Raw genomic sequence first — 7,541 nt, 5'->3', positions numbered from 1 at the left:
CTGGGCCTCAATAATACATCAGATTAGAAAAGTTTCAGTCCCTTCTTTGTTTGCTAGTAGTTTTGTTTGTTTGTTTTTTGTTTTAATATAGTGAGATCACATTTTACCAAATAGTTTTTGTTATTGAGTTGCTATATGTGAATAACTGAGAATTGTACATATTAGTTCTCTTTTATTCTGTTAATGTGGTATATTAAATTTAATAGACTTCCTAAAGACACATCATTTTTGCACTCCTTGGGTGAACCCTATGTGTTTATGATGTCCTTTTAAGAACATTGTGCTGATCATCAGGTGGGAGAATCCTTACATGTTCCTCCTTTTACAAGGCAGATTAGAACATGATGATGGGGGTTCAAATAATAAGTGATTAAAGTTTCTGTGTAATCAGGACTTGGAGTATTCCGAATGCTCTTACCTGACACTTCTTAAAAAAAAAAATAAAAGCACAGTGCTAAATTTTATTGTTTGCTATATTTTAAAAGAATTTTTGCATCTGTGTTCTTGAGTGTAATTATTGTATAATTTTCTTTTCTTGTATTGCCCTTATCTAGTTTAGTAATGCAATTTCAATGCTCATTGTGAGTTTAATTTGTGTTCATTTCAAAGGTAATTGGTTATTTATTTCAGCTTTTAGGACTCTTCATCTTTGACAATTACAGTTTTATTATGATTTTGTTCTTCTGAATAATTATCTTTGTAAATACTACTTCTGCATTGTTTCTTTCATGCTTTTCTTATATTCCAATGAGATTTACATTGGACACACTTTCACCTCTGTGTCGCTTAAAAATGTAATTACTTATTTTAAGTAATACATGTTTTTATTTTATTTTTGAAAGTTGAATGTCTTAGATTTTAATTCTTTTTTCATGGATATGATTCACTTGTCAATTTACTCTATTGATTACAAATTGTCAGTTTTTAAAAAAAAATTAATTTTACCTCCAGTAAATTGACATTCCGATTATGCATTTTTTCTGGTTGTCTTTCTGAGCGTTAGCTGTGGTCCTAGTATTTTGATTTTTAGCCTCATTTTGAATGGTAGTTTCTTTCCCCCTTTTATCTCCTCCTCTGCTTGCTCCTCTCTAATAAGTGTTTTTATGTTTCCACATAGGCTCCAGGTTCCCAGTGAGAACCAAGTGTTTTAATGTATTTTGGTGCCTCTACACTGATATAATTTTGGTGATATTGCAGATCCAATCACCAAGCCAGCTATTGGCTTAGTTCTATTTCTAGACTTGAGGCTGTGTTTGTGTCCTACTACCTTGCCAATTGTGGTAGGCAGAATAATGGCTCCCAAAGGTGCAGATCCTAATTCTAATCCTTAGAACCTAGGAATATGCTACCTTATGAGGAAAAGAGACTTTTGTAAATGTGATTCAAGTTAAGGACTTGATATGGGGAGATTATCAAGGTGGTCCAATCTAGTCACATAAACACTTAAAACCAGAGAAGCTTTTCTAGCTGTAGTCAGTCAGAGATAAATGTGATGACCAGAAAAATGGTCAGAGAGTTGCTGTCTTTGAAAATGAAGGAAGGTGCTCAAGAGCCAAGAAATGATGCATGGTTTCTAGGAGTTGGAAAAATAAAACAAATTCTCCCATAAACTTCAAAGAGGAATGCAGTCCTGCTGACATCTTAATTTTAGCCCAGTGAGAATTGTGTCAACATACAGAAGTATAAAATAATACACTTACGTTTTTGAGGTAATTTGTTACAGCAGTGATGGAAGACTGATAATTATTAGTTTTATAAACAAATTATAAATGCTATCCTCAGTAAGAGTTAGGTGTACTTCTTTTAAAAGTACTTTCAATACTATTGTGTCCAGAATTGGTGGGTTCTTGGTCTCACTGACTTCAAGAACGAAGCCGCAGACCCTCGCGCTGAGACTTACAGTTATTGAAGATGGTGTGTCTGGAGTTTGTTCCCTTCAGATGTTCAGATGTGTCCGGGGTTTCTTCCGTCTGGTGGGTTCATGGTCTTGCTGACTTCAGGAGTGAAACTGCAGACCTTCGTGGTGAGTGTTACATCTCTTAAAGGCAGCGTGGACCCAAAGAGTGAGCAGCAACATTTATTGTAAAGAGCAAAAGAACAAAGCTTCCACAGTGTGCAACGTGACCTTAGCAGGTTGCCATTGGCTGGCTGAGGCAGACTGCTTTTATTCCTCTATCTGACCCCACCCACATCCTGCTGATTGGTCCATTTTGCAGAAAGCTGATTGATCTGTTTCACAGAGAGCTGATTGGTCCATTTTGACAGAGGGCTGATTGGTGCATTTACAATCCCTGAGCTAGACACAGAATGCTGATTGGTGCATTTACAATCCTTTAGCTAGACACAGAGTGCTAGACAGAAAAGCTCTCCAAGTTCCCAGTAGGTTAGCTAGATATAGAGTACTGATTGGTGTATTTACAAACCTTGAGCTAGATACAGAGTACTGATTGGTGTATTTACAAACCCTGAGCTAGACACAAAGAGTGCTGATTAGTGTGTTTACAATCCTTTAGCTAGACACAGAGTGCTAGACAGAAAAGTTATACAAGTCCCCACTAGGTTAGCTAGATACCGAGTACTGATTGGCATATTTACAAACCTTGAGCTAGACACAGGGTGCTGATTGGTGTATTTACACTCCCTTAGCTAGACGTAAAGGTTCTCCAAGTACCTACTAGACTCAGGAGCTTAGTGGATCTCGCTCCCAGGCTGCAGGCGGAGCTGCCCACCAGTCCCACGCCATGCGCCCACACTCCTCAGCTCTTGGGCCATCTATGGGACCGGGCGCAGGGGCACCGGGGTCGGCGCTCGGCAGGGAGGCTCCGCCGCGCAGGAGGCTGCAGGTCCCGCCCTGCCCCACGGGGAAGCAGCTGAGGCCCAGCGAGAATTGGAGCGCAGTGCCCGCGGGCAGGCACTGCTGGGGCACCCGGTGCACCCTCTGCAGCTACTGGCCCAGGTGCTAAGCCCCTCACTGCCCGGCGGAGAGCGCAGGCCGGCCCCGAGGGCGGGGCCCACCGAGCCCACGCCCACCCGGAACTCGCGCTGGCCCCGGTTCCCGCCCGCGTCTCCCCACCTCCCAGCAAGCAGAGGGGCCAGGCTCTGGCCTCAGCCAGCTCAGAGAGGGGCTTCGACAGTGCAGCGGCGGGATGAAGGACTCCTCAAGTGCCGCCATAATGGTTCTGGCCGCCCAGCCGAGGAGGCGCCGAGAGCGAGCGAGGGCTGCGAGGGCTGCCTGCGCTCTGTCACCTCTCACTGTAAAAGTACTTTTACATACTTTTTAAAGTACTTGTAATCTAATGCTTTTAAAAGTTCCATTTTATTTCCTTTATTAGCTTTTTAGCTATACTTCTTTTAAATGTATTAATGCTTGCTCTAGGAGCCCATAATAAATGGTTACATTACAATAAAGATGTATTACAATATCCATCTTTAACACAGTTTACATTGAATTCATATTATATCACTTCACACACAATCAAAGAACCTGCATTTACGCCTCCTCTCCTTTGTTTTATTATATATAACTCTTCCATCTATATTATGAACCTCACAATGCAGTCTTGTAGTTTTTACGTTTAAAGTAAAACAGTTATTTTTGAAAAAATTAAATAAGAGAGTATTTTTGATTTGCCTTCATATTTACTATTTCTACTGTTTTTCACTTCCCCTTGTAATTCCAAGTTTTCATATAGCATAATTTCCCTTCAAATTAAATAACTTTTTAAAGTACTTGTAAAATGAAAGTATTGGGAAACTTTATTTTAGCTTTCCTTTATCTGCAAATACTTTTATTTCATCCTGGTTTTTAACATATATTTTTTATGGATATGGAATTTTAGGCAAATAGTTTTCCCCCCAGTACTTTATAAATGTCATTTTATTGTCTTCTGCCATTGTTTCTTATGGAAAAGTCATCGATTATTCTTATCATTGTTTTTGTGTGTGCACTGTGACTTTCTTCTGTAGCTGCTTCTATCTTTCATATTTAGCAATTTGACTATGATGCTTGTAGATGTGGTTTCTGTTAAACTATTTATTTTGCTTGGGATTTGTTGGGCTTCTTGCATCTGTGGCTTGAGGTCTTGCCCATCAAATGTGCAAAATAGTACAATTTCTTCCAAATATTTTTGTTTTATTCCCTTTCTCTTCTGTGACTTTAATTATACAAGTTAGACTATTTAAGTGTATCTTACAGAATGCAGATGACTCTGTCCTTACAAAGTATTTTATTTTTTTCCTCAGTTTATGTAATTTCGATTGGCCTGTCTTCAAGTTCACTTAGTCTTTTATCTACTATGTGTGTGCAATTTGCTGTTAATCTTATCTAGTACATTTTGAAATGAAAAAATGCAGTATTTTTTTTTTTTTTTTGGTTGTAGAAGTCTATGTGATTCTTCTCTCTTTAAATACTCTTTACCTACTATATTATTATTTAATGTATTAACAATAGTTGTTTTAAAGTTCTCTCTGCTACTTAGGTAATGCGGTCTTCTGTAGTTCTGCTTCCATTGGCTGTTTGTGTTCCAGACACCGTGATAAGAAGAGCAATAGAGGCGTTTCATCTCTCAGACAAGGTGATTGCTCAGATTCCTTTTATAGTTGAGTTGTTCCAGATTGGGCCACAGCTTTAACTAGATTGAGTTCATCTGCAACTAGCCCAACTTCCAATATCTAGTACAGCTGCCTTTTTTAAAATCTTAGCTATGTTTGAGCTGGGAAGGGGCCAAGCTGCAGTTTTTGATTTTTAAATTTTGTCGTTATATTCACTCCAACTATGTTCCAGTAATCTAATCACTGTGAGAGTATGTAGAACTGTGGTTCCAGACTCGTCTCCACTGCTGCTATGATTGTGGGAAAGAAGGTAAATTTTGGGAACAAATATGTTTTTTGTGTGAATGTGATTGCATTTCTTCCAAGTTTCCCCCTCTTTGGCTGGCCCACACTATCTTCTAGAAGCTTGTCTAATTTCTCCTCTTCCCTGTAAAATGTGTCAGGATCAAGGAAAAACTTTTCCTTTACTCTGTAAAGGTTCACTGAAAATCAACTCACAAAAGAAAGTTTAATAGGGGAAAAGGCACACAAACTTATTAACATGTACAGGAGGACTTTATGATATCTCAGTATAAGATCTCAGAGAAAATGAAGATTGTTGACACCTTTACATCACCTTGAGATTATAGAAAAAAAATAGGGTTTGGGGTCATGGCAAAACAGGTTGTGGAAGGGAGAGGAAAGGAGGCCTGGTTAGCAAATGTGGTCTTGTTATGCAGACAAAACCTCACAGGAAGCAGCCCTGAAACAAAATAAATGTTTCTTTCAGACCTCAGTTAATCTTTCCCAGATCAAAACATGGAAGGTCTTTAGGTAGAGCCTGGCTGCTCTGCAGCCGTGCACACTTTCTCTAGAGATGCAAATCTCCCACAAAAGACAGCTTTTCAGCTATTCTTGTATTTCCAGCCCTCTCAATAGTCATCTTGAAATACGTCAAAAAATATTTTAGGGTGAAATATTTGGTTTCTTTCAAATGTCTTGGTCTGTGGAAAGTCTGATACCCTATGTTCCAGTACCTAAACCAAGCACCCATCTCCAGGTAGGGAAATTTCTCCTAAGAAGGGGTCTGCTTGAAATTTCTTTCATTAGACCACAGATACGCCGTGACTATGCTGATGCTCTATTTCATTGTATAATAATGTTTAAAGTTGATTTTAAGTTTAAAAATGCAGAAAAATAAGAGACTCAAAAACAGTTTTGTTAGAGTTGCCTGAAACACTTCAGTTCTATTTCATTTACAGTTTGTAAAAAAAAAAAAAAAATCAGTAATAGTGCCTTTTTTCTCTTTAACATCATAAATTAGTCCCCTGATTTTTTTTTTAGCGCACTATTTGAGTTGGGACTTAAGTTTTCTCCTGTGGATTGTCCTTTATCTTTTTTATGTCTTTTTTAGTAATTGTAATAACTTTCCACAAAACATAGAGTGGGCTTTATCTTCTGGTTTTTTTTGTTGTTGTTGTTGTTGTTGTTTTGTTGTTTTTTGAGACGGAGTTTCACTGCCCAGGCTGGAGTGCAATGGCGGAATCTTGGCTCACTGCAGCATCCGCCTCCCGAGTTCAAGTGATTCTCCTGCCTCAGTGCCCCCAGTAGCTGGGATTACAGGTGCATGCCACCATGCCCGACTGATTTTTTTTTTTTTTGAGTAGAGACAGGGTTTCACCATGTTCGCCATAAAATATTCTTCTGTTAGTCTCTCAGTTGTATCCAGGTATCATGCTCTCTATTTTATCACTACTTTAAAAATGGGATGGTTTTCCTCACATGGCCCTAAGGGTATATTGGTGTGAAAAATTTTAGAATGGCTATTTCATAAGGCATTTTAGAGACTCACATAGTGAGGATTACACGAAAACTCTAGGGGAGTAATAGTGCAATTTATTTTCACTTTTCTTTTAATTGTCAAAAAATCCCTAAGTATAAATGCATTAAAATATGAAGTGAGAGTTCTTCTTTTCATACAACAGTCACTAAACTATCGAAGCTGAAAACAATTGGCTAAATCTATACCACTCCCTGTATCACATACTGAGTGCCCATGTAGTAATGGGGTTGCTTGGGAACCCTTTCTATCTGTTTCACTGCTCTACTTGTCTGTGTTGATACCAGGCATGTCCAGGTATGTATTTACTTTTAACTATACTATTCAGTAATTAGTATATTCTTTATGTGAGGATTACCTTTTTCTGCAATTCAGAAAAATCACCAGCAGTGTATTTTCAACTGTCACTTCTTATTCATTCTCACTGATCTTCATGTCTGGAATGCTGATTAGCGTCATGTCGGAACGTTTTAGTCTATCTTCCAGGACTATTAATCCTTTTCATATTTTAAAAATCTTCATATTTTTATGCTGGCTTTGATTTAATTTTTCTATATTCTCCTCCAATTCATTAATACTCCTTGGTTAGGATTTATATAATCTATAATTTTTTAATAATAATGATTAAAATTTTAATTCCTAGGATTACTAAGGGCTGCTTCTCCTCCCATTCATATCCTCTCTTTATCCTTTTCTTGTTTCTCATGGCTTTTTCAAAATCTCTCCTGTCTTTGATGCATAGCTACTTAAGTTGTATGTAGTTTTTATTTTGGCTTTTTGGGATGTTATTCAATTTTTAAAACTTTCGAGAATTTTAAGGACATTTATTTTTCTAGAAGACTTTTAGATTATTGTTTATCTGCTTGGAATTGGGTCTTCCCATTTGTTGAATATTTTACAGTTATTTTGGCCATCTTTCGTCTTATTCTGTTATGTGTTCTGATTTTTTTTTGTTTGTTCGTTTTTGAGAAAAGTCGCACTCTGTTGCCCAGGCTGGAGTGAAATGGTGTGATCTTGGCTTACTACAACCTCTGCCTCCTGGGTTCAAGCGATTCTAATGACTTACCCACCCGAGTAACTGGAATTACAGGTGTACAACACCACACTCAGCTAATTTTTGTATTTTTAGTAGAGACAGGGTTTCACCTTGTGGCCAGGCTGCTCCGAAACT

General features: G+C 38.0%; 1 non-coding gene across 1 annotated transcript; it reads left to right on the top strand.

The window, feature by feature from the left end:
* Nucleotides 1–287: 287 nt before the first annotated feature.
* Nucleotides 288–423, top strand: LOC114676578 (U8 small nucleolar RNA). Its single transcript, XR_003727629.1, has one exon. It is a non-coding gene; the product is annotated as a U8 small nucleolar RNA (small nucleolar RNA).
* Nucleotides 424–7,541: the final 7,118 nt, after the last annotated feature.

The sequence above is a fragment of the Macaca mulatta genome, chromosome 2 (assembly GCF_049350105.2).
Source record: "Macaca mulatta isolate MMU2019108-1 chromosome 2, T2T-MMU8v2.0, whole genome shotgun sequence".
Lineage (NCBI taxonomy): Eukaryota > Metazoa > Chordata > Mammalia > Primates > Cercopithecidae > Macaca > Macaca mulatta.
This window is presented reverse-complemented; position numbering and strand designations above follow the sequence as displayed.